The following is an 18,809-nucleotide window of genomic DNA, read 5'->3' on the forward strand; positions in this document are numbered from 1 at the left end:
AGGATCCAAGCTTCCTATTGAACACAGAGGTCGGGTTGAGTAGGAACCAGTGCCAGCCCTCAAGGAATTGCTGGAAAGACAGACAAAGGAATGGGAACAGTGTGGTTGTGACTGTGACAGGACAAGGCAGCCTTCAGGTTGGACTATCTGGGGTAAAATCTCAGCTTGGCTAGTTAGAAGCTGTGGGACTTGGGAAAGTGAGCTAATCTCTGTGAGCTTTGGGACCTCATCGGTAAATCTGGGATTATAATTTTGCCTCTTTCATGGTGTTATTGGGAGGATTAAAGAAGATAATATTAATTTTTGATACACTGTAAACATAATAATAGTAGTTGCTAAGACTTATGAGTAGAAGTCCTCATAGTGCAGCATTAGACGTAATGATACTAGGCAAGTGTTGCCCCACGTTACGGAACATTGCTCAGGCAACTAACAATTAAGTTGATTGTTAGGAGATTTGCTTAGCTGGTGATTCTGTTGATGTTTCTGCTGCTGGAGGAGGCAGCTCGAAGGGAGGGGTGTTCAGCTGGGTGGAAGCAGAACAGATGCTCAGCCTAACTGCAGCCAAAAAGGCCTAGAAAGTCCCCAAGTAGAACTCAGGCCTTCAGCTTTTCTGGATGCTGGGCCAGGACTTGCATACTCAAAAATGAAGTGTAAGTTAGGGCATGTCTTATACCTGCAAGGAAGTAAAAACTGCCCTTCTGTAGTGGAGCTGACAGTGTCTGCCATCTTAGACAAGAAGCAGGAGAGGAGTAGGAAAAATTTCCACCAAATGGTGTTCCCAACACGAAGGGATCGTTAGGGGGTGAGTAGTTCACCAGCGTGGGGTGTGTGTTTGTGAGATCATTTTTTATTCATTTATAAATTCATTCATTCAACTGTTTCATGCACCTTTTAGAATTCATGAATTGTACAAGAATTTGTTGAGAATCTACTATGTACAAGATTCCTTGCTCAAGGCCACCCAGTTGGTAAAGGGACCTCAGGACTCAAAGGTGTTTAGTGTTAGCCTCTAGAGTCCTTGGTATAAATTGTTCTGGGAATAGTTCATTAGCCCTGGAGAAGGACCAGTTGTTTCACTCACAAATTTAAGTCCTTTGTTCAATTAAATTAGAATTTATTCATTTCAGAAATGTTAATTGAGTATCTACAAATAGCAAGGCATCCACTGTGTGCTGACTGCTGGTGTGAGATTTCTCCCTACATGAGAGCAGGAGGACACAGGTATTTTAAGTATAAGATGACCTGCTGCTCAACATGACAGGCTGGTAAGCAGTGGTCCAGGGATTTGCACTTTACCTGGCTGTAGCTTTGTGTTTTATGTTTAGCCTGTAGTCACTTGAGATAGTTCAGGTCAACAGCATTATGACTTTTCTGCCCCACCTAGTTGATTAGATTTGAGGTTTTCCTCATGCAAACAACTGCATAGTGCTCTGGTGTACTGTCTTGCAAATGCAGTGTCCAACACTTCCAGCCTTCCTTAGATGCATAAGCCACTACTGTCACAAAGGGGTGGAGTCTATTTTCTCACCCTTTGGACCTGAGTTGTCACTGTGATTTGCTTTGACCAAAAGAATGCAGAGGACTTGACGCTGCGCCTGTTTCCATCGTAGTCCTTAAGACACCCTGCAGCTTTTTGGTTTACTTTCTTGGAAGCCATGTGAAGGACTACTTGGGAGGGTGAGAGACTATGAAGAAAGAGAGAAACTCAGCCAGTCAGCCCCAAGTCATTCCAGCCTCTCCCAGCTTATGGGTGAAGCCATCTTTGGTTCTCTAGCCCAGTAGAGAACCAAATAGACACCACAGAGAAAAGACAAACTGCCCATGCTGAGCCCTGCCCAGATTCCAAAATCATGAGGAAGTAAATGACTGTGGCTTTAAGCCACTGGTTTTTGGGGTAGTTTATTATGCAATGATTGATAACTGAGACAAGCATGGTAAGTATTATTTAATTATCATGACAACCATTGTAGTGCCTAGTCTCACTGACTCAGTGCAGATAATTTACCCTTCACTTTGAGTATGCATGATCTGGACTAACGTTGAGGAAACTGAGGGCTTTGCAGATGAGAAAACTAATACAGAAAGGCTAACTCACTTGCGTAAGGCCATGCATGTAGCAGTGGTGGAGGTGGGTTTCAAACTCAGGCAATCTGGCTCCATCATCCATGCTAGTATCCACTGTGCTTCATTACCCAGAATCTCTCAGCTCCTTCAGGGGTGCCTGTACCTTCTGTGCCCTGAGTCATAGGCTCAGACCTGAGCCACAGTCGTAGGTTTGATTGCATGGGCGTTGGTTAGTTTTGGCCTGAAACAAGGTCACATGTTGCCTGCTCACTGTGGTCAGCCACCCCCTAGGTATTGTGTTGCAGGGAAGAGGAGGGGCAGGTATGAGTGAGTGTCTTATGTGAAAAATCTCCACCACTGGATAGGCCATCCAGAATCAGGGTCTGGCAGGGTATGTCCTTTTTACAGCTAAAGGACTGTGCATTCCTCTAGGTAAAGGGACTGTGATGGTCCTGGAAGACCACTTTCCAGATCTGAGGGAAGCAATGTCTCATCCACACACATGGGGGTCTCCTGAGACCCCACTTGAGCCTGCAGGGGAGCTGCAAGGTCACCTGGCATCTTTTTGAATGTACTGAATGTCTGGGGTTCGGAGCCAATATGGCTGCAGCTTGGCATGGGCCATGCCTGAAGCAGCCTCCTTCATCTTCCTCCTCCTATGAGGTCGGAATTATTAGTGGCATTTTGCTAATGATGAAATAGAAGGCTAAATTTGAGCCTCATTTGGTGCTAGACTTCTGTCTCTGACTCTGCTCCCCAAGGAAGACCCCATGGAAGCCAGCATGTGACAAGGTCTTCAGCTGTTGATGAAAAGGCTGTGGGCACCCTCCAGGGTTCTCAGAGTGCTTATGTATGTTCATTACTTGATTCACTTCTTCACGTCACACATCTATTACCCAGGAACTCATGTTGGTGCTGGAGACACAGTGGTGAGCGAGACAGACAGACCCAGCTTTTCCCAAGGAGCTTGCATTCTGCTGGCGGGAAATGGACTCCCAAAATGAAGACATGGAATAGAGTGAAGACACCTCCACCCACTGTGTACAGGGACCCTCCCGATAGGTGAGCATCTTAGGTGCCAGCTATGGTGGGAATCGGGGGTTGACCTCTGGTAATGTTATCTTTGCAATAGTTGGTAAATGAATGTATGTTCCCTCCCTTTGCCTGCACGGATATAAATACATGCTGTAGGCTGGTACAAGTCCTCAGGCTGCCCCAGATCTGGGATAAACAGGCTCAGTGAAAAAGCAACGAAGTTTTTCTCCAGCAGGTGGAGTTCCAGAAAACTTCTGGTCTCCATTAAAGGGAGCTTGCCGTTCTGAGCCAAAAACTCTGAGCCTGGAAGAGAGAGGCCCCCTAATTTACTTTGCTGATTTGTTTATTTATTCAGTATTTATTTGGCATTCAGAACTGTCCAAGAGTTTGTTGGTGATGCCAAAATAGTAGTAATCCTATAAAAATATTTCAGGCTTCAGAGGGTTTATGATGTGGATGAGAAGCAGGATGTTCCCACGTCAAAGAGCTGGCAATGCTGCAAACAGTGGGCAGAGTGGGGGGCGACAGGACAGATGGCGGGGGCACAGTAGTTCTCAGAAGGCCATGCCTATGTGCCGTGGCATTTGGGGTATTTGAGTTGTTGCAACTCCTGCTGCAACTCAAAGAATAGGTCTCACAGAGGGGAGAGGCAAACAAGGAAAAAGCCATTTGAGTGAGTCAAAATGTGGATGTAGCGATAAGAAAGGAAGGAGAGGGGAGAGTTAGGGCTGGTGAGAGTAGGGGGTCCAGAGAAGCCACTCATGATCTTGCAGTGTGGCAAAGAAAGGGTCTTCAGAGATCCATTGGTGTAACTCTCTTATTTGTCATTGGGGACGGTGTGGTATCAAAAGGTTTCACAAGTTAGGGGGATATGCACCAGGGCTGGAACCCCCCTGCCTTGATGGCACCAGGCTGCAGTTTCCTTCTCCACGGGCTACTTGTTAAGGAGCTGGGGTACCGTTGGAGCCAGTCTGGAATGGAAAAGCTGCAGATAGCAGGCAGAGGCCACAGATTTAAATCCCGGAAGCAATAGGAAGCTACTGGATGTTTCTGAGCAGGGAACCATGTTATAAGATTAATATTAGGATTAAGTGGCCATCAGTGTGGAAAATTCCCCAACAGACATTTTTCTGTATCAAATCCACTGCATAGTTACTCTGTCACCTGATAGTTTTCTTTTTTTTCCCTCCTCCTTTGAGCCAAGCAGCCTCAATTCTTCTACTCCCCTCTCCCTCTTCAGGATTTTCCCCCAGGAAGTACAAATTCCTTGATTCTTTTTAATGCAGAGTGATTTCCTAATCAACTTTCTGTCTTTTTTATTTTCTACTTATTTTTATTTTTATAAATTTAGGGGGTGCGAGTGCATTTTTGTTTCATGGATATATTGCGTAGTGAAGTCTCGGCTTTTAGTGCAACTGTCTCCTGAGAATAGTGTATATTGTTCCCAACCTTTGTGTCTTGAACTTGCTTTTGGAGTCTTCCTCTTCATTCTCAGCGGTTTCACAAGGCATTTTCTCCAGAGTAAATTCAGAGTTCACTCCAAAAAGATTTGGTGAATGGAGCATTTTCCATCTTTCCCTCTCTGTATAGTCAGCATTGAAGGTCATGCCTGAATCATTGTGTTGTTTATAAAATCTCTAATAGGAAAAAGAACCCTACTTCCAAGATTGCTTTTCTTTCATCATTTGCCCAAGGAAGACTCTAGCCTGTAATTTTGCTGGGAAATCTTAGACTTGAAAATCTTTGGGGACAGAAATCAGAAATTAGTTGGTGTATTAGTCTGTTCTCACACTGCTAATAAAGACATACCTGAGACTGGGTAATTTATAAAGGAAAGAGGTTTAATTAACTCACAGTTCCACATGGCTAGGGAGGCCTCACACTCATAGTAGAAGGTGAAAGCCACATCTTACATGGCAGCAGACACGAGAGAAGATGAGAGTCAGGTGAAAGGGGAAACCCCTTATAAAACCATCAGATCTTGTGAGACTTACTACCATGAGAACAGTATGGTGGAAACTGCCCCCATGATTGAATTATCTCCCACAGGGTATACTCTTTTTTTTTTGAGATGGAGTCTCACTCTGTTGCCTAGGCTGGTGTACAGTGGTGCGATCTCGGCTCACTGCAACCTCTGCCTTCCAGGTTCAAGCGATTCTCCTGTCTCAGCCTCCTGAGTAGCTGGGTCTACAGGTGCATGTCACCACGCCCAGCTAATTTTTGTGTTTTTAGTAGAGACAGGGTTTCACCATGTTGGCCAGGATGGTCTCGATCTCCTGACCTCGTGATCCACCCGCCTTGGCCTCCCAAAGTGCTGGGGTTACAGATGTGAGCCACTGCACCCGGCCCCCATTATACTTTCTAAACCACAGGTTGGATGTTGGCTTGGTTTGAGGTGTGAGTTTGTTGATATTGCAAAAGTGTGGGATAGATGTGGGAAGGGGGCACTGGGTTTGGCAGAGGGGTGTGTGTGTGTGTGTGTGTGTGATCTTTTGGGTCTCTAGATGCACAGGCCTGTGAGCATTTCCAGTCAGCAAGAGTGACTTCAAAAGCAAAGAAGCACTTGAGTCCTGCTTAGCAATCAGAAGACAAAAATCCTTATAGAAAATTTCTGTCCTTGTCACCTCTGTCTGTAGTGGGAAGAACATTGGTTCTGGTGAAATTTTGCTCACTCTGTAGAAGTGTTAGTTTAATAACCTGCCTCCAAGTTTCCTTCTGAAGCCAAGAAGTTGAGTTTCACTATTATTTAATAAAGTTTCAAGGTAGTATTAAAAAAAAGGACATGTCTGTGCTGGTAGGTGAGGAAGGTTTATTTCCTGTTCTGTATTTATTTATTTTTTGCACATAGACACTGATTATAAAAAATAGCTCCAAGGTTGATAAAAACCAGCCTTCCTCAGCCTGCTCAGAGAGTTGCCCTTATTTCCAATTATCCAACTCACTGGCTGCTAAAGTATTGCTCCTTCAGCGCTACAGACAAGAGGAATTAGTTAAAGAGGCAAATTGCTTTTTTGTGTTTCTCGCCTGGGCCATAATTTATGTGGAGGGGCATCCGGCATTGTGCTAGGATCCTTACTCAAAGTGCAAGTGTGCATGAAAGCTCTCTGCTACCTCAGGCACCGCTGGGTGAGCTGCCCATTTGTCACCTGACCCAGAGCTGACAAAACAGTCTTTCCATCATTCTTTGGTTCAGGTTCACTCACATTTTGATGAAACTCCATGACTTCTAATTATTTAACATTCCAAATTACATAGATTCCCAAATGCTTTTGGAGCTAGGAGTACCTTGTAGGATGCAATGCCCCAGGGAATCAGAACATTTTTAAATGGCAATGAATATTTGGAGGAAGTTTCCTCTTCTCTGTCACTCGGATCTGGGTTTCAATACTGCCTCTGCCACTTGTGGCTTCCATTGGATCTCTGTTTTTTCATCTGCAAAAGACGGTTGATGCTTATTCGAGAGGTGATACAGGGACTGGATGAGATAGCACAGGCAAATCCTATTGCTTGGTGTCTGATCCCTAGGAGGCCCTCAGCTAGTTTCCTTCTGTTGGTCAGGTAGACTCTGTTCAATTCATCCCTCACTGTTTGAGTGCCTAGTGGATGCCAGTCAGTGAGTGGGCCCCTGGGGATACAGCAACAAAGATGCGGCACCTGCTCTCTGGAGTCTCGCAGCCTAGATTAGGCACTGTAGGGTTTGTGGTAAACTGTTTAAAGTAAACATATAGTGAGACTTCTACCTCTCCCGATCAGTTTGGCCTTTTTGGGAGCCTGCTTCCTGACACAGCAGCAAGGTATAATTGAAAAGCCAATTTAGCTTCCTCTTTTGTCAGTGCCTTTAGATCTTGATTTTGTCATCACCTTGCCATAGGAACTGAACTGGAATAAGCCCCTTTGCCATAGACAGCTCTAGATTCTTGGAGACACAACTTTCAGAGCTTTGGAAGGCATGAAAGACAGCCAATCACAAGTGTCCAGTCATGCAAAATATATGTAGTTTAAACTGATTAAAAAAAAATCTTTAGGTCTAAAGTTTTCTCTAAATATTGAGCCTTTGGGAATCCAGGCATTTTGTGAGGTAGCACTCTCTCTTTGTTTCATACCTTATTTTGACTAATGTTGCTGTTTAGGCTCTAAGTTTTGTTGGTTCAAGTCTGGTTAGCTTGCAAGTATGCATCTTTTTATCTGTAAGACAGGCCCAGGAAGCAACTTCTAGCTATAGAAGTCCACAGCCCAGACATTACAGAAACCTTCATTTCCTCAGATTGCACTGGCTGTCCAGCTTGAGGGTGGGTGTGTAAAGAGGGGTAGGAGGGAAACTAGTGTAGGTGTAGGCGTCTGAGTGTGATTCTGTGGAATCTCCAGAGTGTCTGTACAGGAGGGGCACTGGTCTGATTACAGGTGGGTAGGGTGTAGGATGCTAGGGGTCTTCTTCCCAAACGCAGAGCAAGCCTACTCTTTCTACTTGGACTTCAAGTATATTTGAAGGCAAGGTGTGCAGCTGATTGAGATTATCCATACAACAAATACTGAATGAGGGCCTACTATGTGCCAGGCATTATTCTAGGCACGGGCATGCATTGTGAATGAAGCAAGGACCCAGCTTTCGTGGAGTTATCTTAAGGAGATGCTCAAGGAACCCCACCAACCCTTTCTCCTTTAGCTAGTTTTTACTTTCTAGCATTGTTCCTTCCCATAACACCATGACCATATTTCCTGGGATACTCCAGAGGCGGAAATGATGTGACTTAGTACTTCCTGAAATTCATGTTTCCATACATGAACTGAGAGACTGGAAAAGAAGAAAGCAAGCAGTCTGTAAAGGTAATGGAATGGAAACCACTATTTAGCCATGTGAGAGAGGCAGGGGAATGAGATGAGCAATGACATAATACCGTATTACTACAGATATTCCTTGAAACAAAAAAAAAAGCAAAAACACAATTTGGGCAAAGTTATCTTCAGCATTTTACTGGCTTGATGTTGCTGCTGCTGCTTTTTTTTGAGATGGAATCTTGCACTGTTGCCTGGGCTGGAGTGCAGTGGCGCGATCTTGGCTCACTGCAACCTCCACCTCCCGGCTTCAAGCAGTTCTCCTGCCTCAGCCTCCCAAATAGCTGGGATTACAGGCGCCCACCACCATGCCCAGCTAATTTTTTTGTATTTTTAGTAGAGACGGGGTTCCACTGTGTTGGCCAGGCTGGTCTCAAACTCCTGACCTCGTGGTCCGCCCACCTCGGCCTCCCAAAGTGCTGGGATTACAGGCCTGAGCCACTGCGCCTGGCCGATGTTGTTGCTTTTTTTTTTTTTTTTTTTTTTTTTTTTTTGAGATGGAGTCTCGCTCTGTTGCCTAGGCTGGAGTGCAGTGGCGCGATCTTGGCTCACTGCAAGCTCTGCCTCCCAGGTTCACACCATTCTCCTGCCTCAGTCTCCCCAGCAGCTGGGACTACAGGCGCCCGCCACCACGCCCGGCTAATTTTTTGTATTTTTAGTAGAGACGGGGTTTCACCGTGTTAGCCAGGATGGTCTTGATCTCCTGACCTCGTGATCCACCCGCCTCAGCCTCCCAAAGTACTGGGATTACAAGCGTGAGCCACCACGCCAGGCCCATTGTTGCTTTTTAAGCAGGCTCTTTTGAGTCACTGAGAAAGGAGGCCAGGAAGTATATTATTACCTAAGCTGCTTGAATGAAGCTTAACTATTGCCAGTGGTTCCTTTTGCCTTTTGACCTTGATTTTGGTGCTAACTTGCTGCATTGGAACCTGAATCTTTCCCTGTGGATCGCCACTGGAATCTTCGGGCCTGAGACCTCAGAGCTGGTAATGGCATGAAAGACTGAGCAGCTAACTGTTCTAGGGACTTAAAAATAGACACCAACTTTGGGAGGCAGAGGTGGGTGGTTCACCTGAGGTTAGGAGTTTGAGACCAGCTTGACCAACATGGAGAATCATAGACACCAGCTTTTCTTCAACGCGATAGACAAGTATTTGTGTCTGATGTGGCGTGGCAGTGGTGGGGGTTCTCTTTCACAAGTAACTACAGCCAGCTAGCTTGGGTCATAGATGTCCTAAAATTAATTTTTGTTAGGAATAGTTTCTAGGGTTCATATGACTAGGTAGGTAGAAGATTTTCTTCTCTATCCCTGTCTTTCTACCTCCTCCCTGTTTCCCTCTTCTATTCTCAAAAAGAAACTCACATCTTCACATGGCCCCGAGATGTGTTCACACCATCTCCAGAGGGCTGAGTCTCAGGTGCTCACATGAAAATCTGCTCATGAAAGGCCCCTGTGTTAGCTGGATTCTCTTCCCTGGCCCACTTCCCCCTCCTTTAATGGAGCTTCCTGGAATTTCCTTCCAAATAACCTACTAACCCACTTACTCTCAAATCCTTGCCTGGGGGTCTGTTTTGTGGGTAACCCAAGCTTAAACCTACAGATCCGAACACAGAGGGCAGCACACTCTACCCACTTTTTGATACCTTCCTTTTCCTAATTATGAAAATATCATGGAGGTTGTTTAATGCCATTCTGTGTGTGTGTTTATTTAGAGTTCCATTGTAGGGCACCCACACATTTAAACCTCTGTAGAACTTTATATTTTATGTTCTAAATAAGTCATCTAGAATAGATCTTATTTTATTTTTAGTTTTTTCAATCAGAAATTCTTATGGCCCTGGACTAGGCCCTGGGGTGTAGAAACACACACCCAAACACTAGGCTCTGGGTAAGCCAGGCCTGAATTCAAGTTCAGCTGTGCCTCATTCTAATTGCATGATCCTGGACAGGTTACTTAAGCTCCCTGAGCCTCACTTTCCTCTCTGTAAAATGGGAAGAACAAAGCCTCCCCACCTCAGAGCCTATGAAATAAAAATGAGACAATGATTGTGAAACACCGGACCCATGATAATAATGTTCTCAGGAAAAAAGATGCCCATCCCAACCTCCTACCTCATTCCTCATGAGCTTCCCAATAGGTTGTAGCATCTGTCACCTTGCTCTGTAGTTGCTAAATCTATCTGGACTGTTATGGGACACAAAGGAAGGAGAATGGGAGAGATTAGCTGCAACTGAACGCATGGAGCAGGGCATCTCAGATGAGGTGACATTTGAACTGGGTCAGAAATACTGATGAGGATTTCACTAAGAGAAGGAAGAAGGAAGGAAAGACTCTTTGGCCATTGTTCTGGGTGTTATATATAGCTCATCTGGCTGGAGAAAAAAGGGGCTCAGGAAGTCCCACTTATGGGATCTGATGTAGGAGGCTGGGCGTTTTGCCTACATTAACTGTATGAGGACTAATCTCTCATGTCATTAGATGGCTCAAACCTAACACCAGCCTTAGCACCTCAAAGGACAGAGCCCTCAGTATACTGGTAAATCCTGAGAGAGCTGGACGTGACAGTCCCTTTGTTCCTTCAGTTCCTGAGGTCTGGGGAGCTCCTGGGACTCCTATTTTTGCCCCCAGTTTCAGAGCAGAAGTTGCACCAATTTTATTTATAGTGTTTAAAAGTGAAGATAGATCTAATAATTAAATGTTGGGAGTGTTCACTTGCAAATCTGAATACTTAGCTTCTTTTGCAAATTGGGAAGATCTGGCAAAACCCAGTCCTCGTTTATGTGTGCCAGGAGTCACCTGGAGCCCTGGAGGAGCAGTTCTCCTTTCCCAGGCACTTCTCATGCTTGCCCTGGGCCCCACCTCACCCCCTTCCTCCACACTGAGGCACAGGCTCATGACTCTTTACCTCTACATTAACACTATTATTATTATTATATTTTATAATAGAAGAATATTTATCCGTATTCATGTCTCTAAAGCAAGAAACTAAATTATAGTTTGGAGAAGGGTAGCTTCTTTCAAGAAAAGTAGGAGTGACCATTTCTTCTTCTTTTTTTTTTGGTAGAGGTGAAGAATCTTCCTGTCTGGCCTCCTAGGCATCTCTGTAGTCTGCCAGCCCGGCCTTGTTCTTGGGAGGGGACTTGGCTGTTTCTCACTGACTTGCCAACTGAGTGTCACTGGCAGTTTCCCTGGCTGAAGGGTGGAGTGCTCAGCTCTGTATTTGCAAGCGGGTCTGTGAAGAGGCAGTCCCATTCCAAGAGTTCTTTGATTTCGTTTTACTTTGAGAAGTTCCTAAGGAGGAACTTCTTAAAAAGAAGTGCCGTTCTCTCTTAATCATAATTCAGCTCCAGCAAGTGATCTGTAGACAGACAGACTTCATTATTGTGGCTGATGACACTGTCGAATCGAGTTGGCTCTTCTCTCTCCACTTTCTAGCCCCTCTTGCCCCATCTACATCCCTGCACTAAAAGATGTAGCCCTTAGGGGCAAAGGCCATGCAGACAGGCCCAAAGAATATTGTCTAGATTATGCAATAAAACACTTCCTGCAAGAACCAATTGCTTTTGCTCCCATGGTACCAACTCTGTAAATGTGGCAGCTAATCTTTAAAAATACATCACTTCTCTGGGTCCATTAAGTCCCCTCTTGGGAGGGCATAAGCCCTTGCTTGGGGTGGTTTTGTGGCCAGTAATGCTGGAGGAGTCATTATTTTGACCAATGAGGTGAAAATTGCTTCACTTATTTCCAGGTGACACAGACAAATGAGGTGAGCCTGACTCAATTGGGAACCATAATCTAGGCTGTCTAAGGCAAACCAGTGGGTCAGAAAGAAGAGGGCAGAGGGACAATGCTTTCCTCCCCTTCTTGGGCAGCATCCGAATATACCAGATACTTCACGAGGTGGCCTCTGTCTTTGGAAAGACCTGGGAAATGTCCCCTGGGAACAGAGTGGGAAGCTGCAGAGGACATTTGTGCATTTTTCCAGTCTTTGGGGAATTAGTTGGCAGTTTCTATACTTTGAGAATTTTGGGGGAAAGGGAGCAGAGATGGTCATTTCTCTTGCAATTATGCTTCAACCCTGGGAATAGGTTTGACCTGTTGGTGGAGGTCACACTTTTACCTAGAAAACAGAGATAACTTCTTGGGGGGAAATCAGCCTCCAGGGTGTCAGCTCAAATCCAGGCACAGAAGGTGAAGCTGTTGATGTGGAAGCAGCAGTTTTCAAACCTAGGTGCACAAGAGTCACCTGGGGCTTTTATTAAAATTGCAGTTTCCTGGATCCCACCTGGTAACATTTTGGTTTATTAGGTTGGAGGTAGTGCCTAGGAATCTGCATTTTAACAAGTACCAGGTAATTCTGTTGCAAGTGCTCTTCAGATCACACTTTTGCAGAACTGCAGCTCAGTCTTTCCCAGAAGCCACTTCATAAATTTTTTTCAACTAGTGAGAAAAGTGCTTAAGGATTTATGAGTATGTCCTCAAAGTGTGGACTTCGGCACTGCTTCAACAGACAGGCTTATTATTGTGAATTTAACACAATGGAATTATAAATTATTCATCCACGGTTGAAAAAAGGAACTTGACCCAACATCTGGGAGCTGAATGCAGTGTGGTGCAAATCACTTATGCTATTTCTATAAAAATAAAATTGTTTCCATCAAGGCACGTGTATGACTTCCTTTTCCCTTACCTTGCAGGTTGCTCTGCTCTCTGAGTGCCCACAGAGGGGCTGTTATCTGGGGGGAGATTGGCAATCGAGGTTCCCATCGGCTTCTTCCAGCCATTCATTCCTGCTTTCCCTGTCCAGGGGCCCTAGATCATGGATTCCCAAATGCTGAAATGCAAGCAATCCTCTGGGGAGCTTGTAAAAAAAAAAAAACATGTAGATTCCTGAGAAGCACCACCAAAAATTCCAGTTCAAGAGGTGTAGGATGAAGCCTGAGAATCTGCATTTTAATCAGCATCCCTGGTAGGCACTGCTCTACACATCTCTAAGGGCACTCTTGGGGCACCTAGTAACTAATCTAGACATTCTAGGCAGAGTATCTGGGGCCTACAAGCTTTTCTGGGGCTGACAGAAATATTTGAGACCTGAAAAATTGTGTTGGCTCCAAACTAGGAATAGACAACTGCAAAATCAAAACCGTCTACCAAACGTAACATGCCAGCTCTATCCATTATTAAATTTAGTATTCATAAAGGTTTCATTACATTTGAAAATAATTTGTAGGCTAGATTTTTTTTGCACTTCACAAGAGTTTCTGAATATGTATGATAATCATTAGAAAACCATAATCAGTTGTATCCAGATTTCAAAGACAAAGTTATGAAGCTGTGCTTCAAGATATTTTTACAGTGAATACTTATTTATATTCACATGTATATTTGTATCTATTATGGGATGTAGCTATGATTTAATATGTTTGATGCCATGTTGGGGTAGGTGTTTGGGCCTTATGAACTGAAGGTGTTTGGGGCTTATGAGGGATTTAAAATGCCCCTCAGGGAACATTTAAGATTTTCTTGGTCCTTGGTCATGAGTTCATAGTACTCCATTTACCTGTGAAGTAGAGAGTGTTGTAATTCCTATTTTACAGAGGAGGAAGCTGAGTAGTTTATTGATTTACCGAAGAACCAGCAGCCAGTAAATAACAGAGTCAGAATTCAAACTCAAGTCTTAGGACTTGAAATGTGTTATATCCTGTACTTCTGTGTCAGGAACCATACCAACAAAGACCACATGTATACTGAAGCCTTGGATGGGCCAGATCTTTTTAACAGCCATGAATCAATCATATTAGTATGAGGAAATTTGAAGATTTTTGATCAGAGTAGAAATAATTTTCATATTTTGGGTCAAAAAGCATCCTATTGACAATAATCATCATGTGAAGATAAAGCCAGCTAGCAGAGAGCTGCCTTCTGGGTCTGTGAAGACAGTACAGCTATTTTAGCTGAAGATATGGAGGGCAGGGAGTGGACTAGTGCTTGATCTATCTCTAGATCTGCTTCTCCAGCACATTAAAATCCCAGCGATATTGAGGGGTTATTCCAATAAAGCCTGAGCAAGATATTAATAGTATATGGGCCTTGTCACAAAGGCAGACCCGTGCTCAGAGGACACAGGGGTCTGAAAACACAAAAGACCCATCAGGCTGTGTCTGGAGAGCTTTGTTCTTCTGAGCAGACCACAGACTCTGCCTGAGAGCCTGGGCTCTTCATGTTCACCCAGTGTGACCTGCCTACAATTACTGCTCGTGTGTGTCCTACTACCCATCCCTCAGGGCTATGAAAACTTAAAAAGTGGCTGAGGGAAGAGCTATTGATCAGGTTATTTTTCTGTACCTATGAACAACAAGAAATACATATTCATTGCAGAAAAATGAGGAAACACAGGTAAGCCAAAAGGGAGAAAAAAAATCTCTGAAATTCCCCCATCCAGAATATATACTATTAATTTCTTCGCATAGATCGTTCTGAGATTTTTTTTTCTAAGTAAAATATCTTCAATGCTCCCTGAGAGGTCATCCTGGCCAGTCCCCTGCCTTCACATCCAGTACATTTTCCACTGATTGTCCCCTTACAAGTGCCAGTTTGTGAGATGTCGTGCCAGGTCACACTTCAGGAATAAAAAAGAATGAGAACACATCTTACTACCAAACATACAATGTCAGTGCTGAGATTATTCTTAAACTTGGTCCAGCAGTGAAGTCTCTGAATTTACTGTACTCTTTGGAACACCATGAAATACACCATTTTGTGATATATTAAGCCTAGTAAGTCAGGTATCTTAAAGTTGTAAAATGTACCCATGGCTTAAGAAATTTTATGGGAAAAATATCATTAATTGAGAAAAGACCATACATTAACTTAATCTTACATAACCTGGAAGACTGTCATTTGGTTTTAGTAGAGGAATACCACTATATACTCATGGAATATTGGTGCCTCATGGGTCCTTAGTTTGAGAAACTGTGATTCTTGGGATCATCTCTGGCAATTTACTTCTTTCTGGGCTCCAGTGTTCTCATCTGTGTCAGTGTGCAGCCTTGATTAAGACTCAGGTCCCTGACTCCCAGTGCAGCACAGTAACGCAGGTGTCAGGCTCTTGAGAGGATCCCCAATCCTTCTCCATCACCCCTTCTCATATGAAAATTCTTATTTCTCTCAGTTAATCACTTAAGTCTTAGCAAAGTTTTTTTTTTCCTCTAGGATTATAGGATGAAACCTTCCTTGCATAGAACCATACACACAAACACACACCCAGACTATTTTTGTGATGTTTTTCTCTTTAAAACTGAAGATTTATGACACTTGTACACTTACATGAGTCTCTCTTCCTCCTTCCTTCCCTCCCTGCTTTCCTCCCTTTCTCCCTGACCCTCCCCTCCCTCTCATTGTGGGTGGTACATCTTTTGATTAAATGCAGTCTTATGTTTTTGGAAACTGTCTTCCCATGATTTTTTTCTCTTGAGTTTTCTTTTTGAATTTTATTTCAGATTCAGGGTGTACATGTGCAAGTTTGTTACATGGATATTTTGTGTAATGATGAGGTTTGGGCTTCTAGTGAACCCATTATCCAAACAGAGAACACTGTACCTGATAAATAGTTTTTCAACCCTCATTCCTGTCCCATTCTTCCCTCTTTTGGAGTTCCAAGTATCTATTATTTCCATCTTTATGTCCATGTGTACCAGTTGTTTAGGTTTCACTTACAAATGAGAATACATAGTGTTTGATTTTCTGTCTCTGAGTTATTTCAGTTGGAATAATGACCTCCAGCTCCATCCATGTTGCTGCAAATGACATGATTTCATTATTTTTATGGTTGCATAGTATTTTATGGTGTATATATATGTGTGTATATATATACCATACACATATATATACACATATATATATACCATACATACATATATATGCACATATATATACCATATATACATATATATACATATATATATAAAGCGATACAGTATTTATACATATAATGTGATATATAATCACATTTTCTTTATCCAATCAACCACTAATAAACATTTGGGTTGATTACATGACTTTGCTACTGCAAATAGTGCTGTGATGAACATATGAGTGCAGGTGTCCTTTGACAAAATGGTTTTTTTTTCCTTTGGGTAGATATCTAGTAGTGGGATTCCTGAGTTTAATGGTAGTTCTAATTTTAGTTCTTTGAGAAGTCTCCAAACTGTTTCCTATAGGGGTTGAACTAATTTACATTGCTGCCAACAATGTATAAGTGTTCCCTTTTCTCCACATCCTTGCCAACATCTGTTATTTTTTGACTTTTTAATAAAGCCATTCTGACTTATTTTAGATGGCATCTCACTGTGATTTTAATTTGCATTTCTCTTATGATTAGCAATGTTGAGCATTTTTTCATAAGCTTGTTGACTGTGTGTATGGTTTCTTTTGGTAAGTGTCTATTCATGTCCTTTTCCCACCTTTTAGTGGATTGTTTTTTTCCTTGTTGATTTAAGTTCCTTATAGACTTTGGATATTAGTACTTTGTTAGATGCATAGTTTACAAATATTTCCTCCCATTCCTTAGGTTGCCTATTTACTCTGTTGATTGTTTCTTTTCCTGTGCAGAAGCTCTTTAGTTTAATTAAGTCCCATTTGTTGATTTTCATTTTTACTGTATTTGCTTTTAAGGTCTTAGTCATAAATTCTTTGCCCAGATCAATGTGCAGAAAAGTTTGTCTTAGGTTTTCCTCTATGATTTTTATAGTTTTGGGTCTTACATTTAAGTCTGCACTCCATCTTGGGTTAATTTTTATATGTGGTGATAGATAGGAGTCCAATTTCATTCTTCTGCATATGGCTAGCCAGTTTTCTGAGCACCATTTATTGAATAGAAAGTCCTTCCCCCATTGTCTGTTTGTTGACTTTATTGAATATCAATTAGTTGTAGATATGTGTCTTTATTTCTGGGTTCTCTACTCTGTTTCACTGAGCTATGTGTCTATTTTTTTGTACTGATACCATGTTGTTTTGGTTACTATAGTTAAGACTTCTTTTTGGTTTCTGCCTCTGTGGGATGAAGATTTATTTGTGCCCATTAGATTCCTTGGATTTGGTCCCATATCTCTTCAGATGGGTAATAAACTTTTCACAAACTGTTCAAGGACTCTTTTCATTCCAACTTCTTCATCTTTGTTGCTGACTGCACATTTGGCAACAAATGCTGTTAGAAGTTTTAAAACATGGTTGCAAATCTTGTGAAATCTTTCTGATTGAGAGTCTGTGTCCCTTCTCAAATCTGGGCATGCCTGCTTAGACAAAAGAATACACTGGAAGTGAAGCTGTGGGACTTCTGAGGCTAGGTCATAACAGGCTTTAGTTGCTGGGAATACTTGTTCTTGAAGTTTTGAGCTGCCATGGAAAAGGTCCAGCATCCTTGAGACTGTCATGCTGGAGAGGTCACAAGTGGGTTTTCTGGTAGACAGTCCCTGCCAAGCCTGCCTTCCATTATTCCAGACTGACAGCCAGTCATTTGAGTGAGAAAGCTCTCTTGGAATTGGATTCTCCAAACCAGCTGTTCTAGCCTTCAGCTTCCTGAGTCATGTGAGTCATCCCAGCTAAGGGCTCAGACACTGGAGCAGAGAAAATCCAGCCCTACTGTGCCATTTCCCCATTCCTGACCCACAGTATCCACAGGCATAAAAAATTAGTGTTGTTTGACACCACTAAGTTTTAGGATGGTTTGTCATGCAACAATAATTATAACTTAATATGATACCTGGAATTGGAGTGTTACCATTGCAAAACCTAAAACAAATAGCTCTGGCTTTGGGATGGGATAGTAGGTGGACACAGAAAGCAGTCTTGAGGAGGCTGCTGTGAGGGCTTGAAGAGAAATGAGGGCAGTGTTGTCAGAAGCTAGAGAAAAGGCGAGTTCTGTTTTGTAGTGGTGGGACATTGGTTAATACTGTGACCTACAGGGAAATCAAGAATATGTTTAACGGAATGAATGATATAACTAAAAATGTCATACACAGTGTGGAATAAGGCATGGTGCTGAAAGGGCCACTTGGCATTTCCATTATGCCCCTGATCAAATGTGAGTAAAGAAACACACATTAAGGAATATATTGTTTGATTATTATTATTATTATTATTTTGAGACAGAGTTTCCCTCTTATTGACCAGGCTGGAGTGCAATGGTGTGATCTCGGCTCACTGCAACCTCCACTTCCCAGGTTCAAGAGATTCTTCTGCTTCAGCCTCCCAGTGGCTGGGATTACTGGTGTGCAGCACCATGCCCAGAAATTTTTTTTTTTTTTGTATTTTTAGTAGAGTTGGGGTTTCACCATGTTGGTCAGGCTGGTCTCGAACTCCTGACCTCAGGTGATCCACCTGCCTCAGCCTCCCAAAGTGTTGGGATTGCAGGCATGAACCACCATGCCTGGCCCTGTTTGACTTTTTGAATGGAATTTGGAGCAAACATAAAGATCTCTGGACAGTTGTTTACCCATTAAAATATTCTCATACTAACAAAGAGTCTCAGGGGAAAAATTAAATCACGGGCACTGTCAGGAAAAAGTTGTATCAAGGTAGAGATGAAGGCAGGGATGTGACTGTAACCCTGGCCTCCCTACCTTTCTTTTTTTTTTTTTTTTTTTTTGAGACAGAGTCTCGCTCTGTTGCCCAGGCTGGAGTGCGGTGGTGCAATCTCGCTCACTGCAAGCAAGCTCCGCCTCCCAGGTTCAAGCCATTCTCCTGCCTCAGCCTCCTGAGTAGCTGGAACTACAGGCGCCCACCACCATGCCTGGCTAATTTTTTTTTTTGTATTTTTAGTAGACACGGGGTTTCACCGTGTTAGCCAGGATGGTCTTGATCTCCTGACCTCGT

This window comes from Pongo abelii, chromosome 8, assembly GCF_028885655.2.
Source record: "Pongo abelii isolate AG06213 chromosome 8, NHGRI_mPonAbe1-v2.0_pri, whole genome shotgun sequence".
Taxonomy (NCBI): domain Eukaryota; kingdom Metazoa; phylum Chordata; class Mammalia; order Primates; family Hominidae; genus Pongo; species Pongo abelii.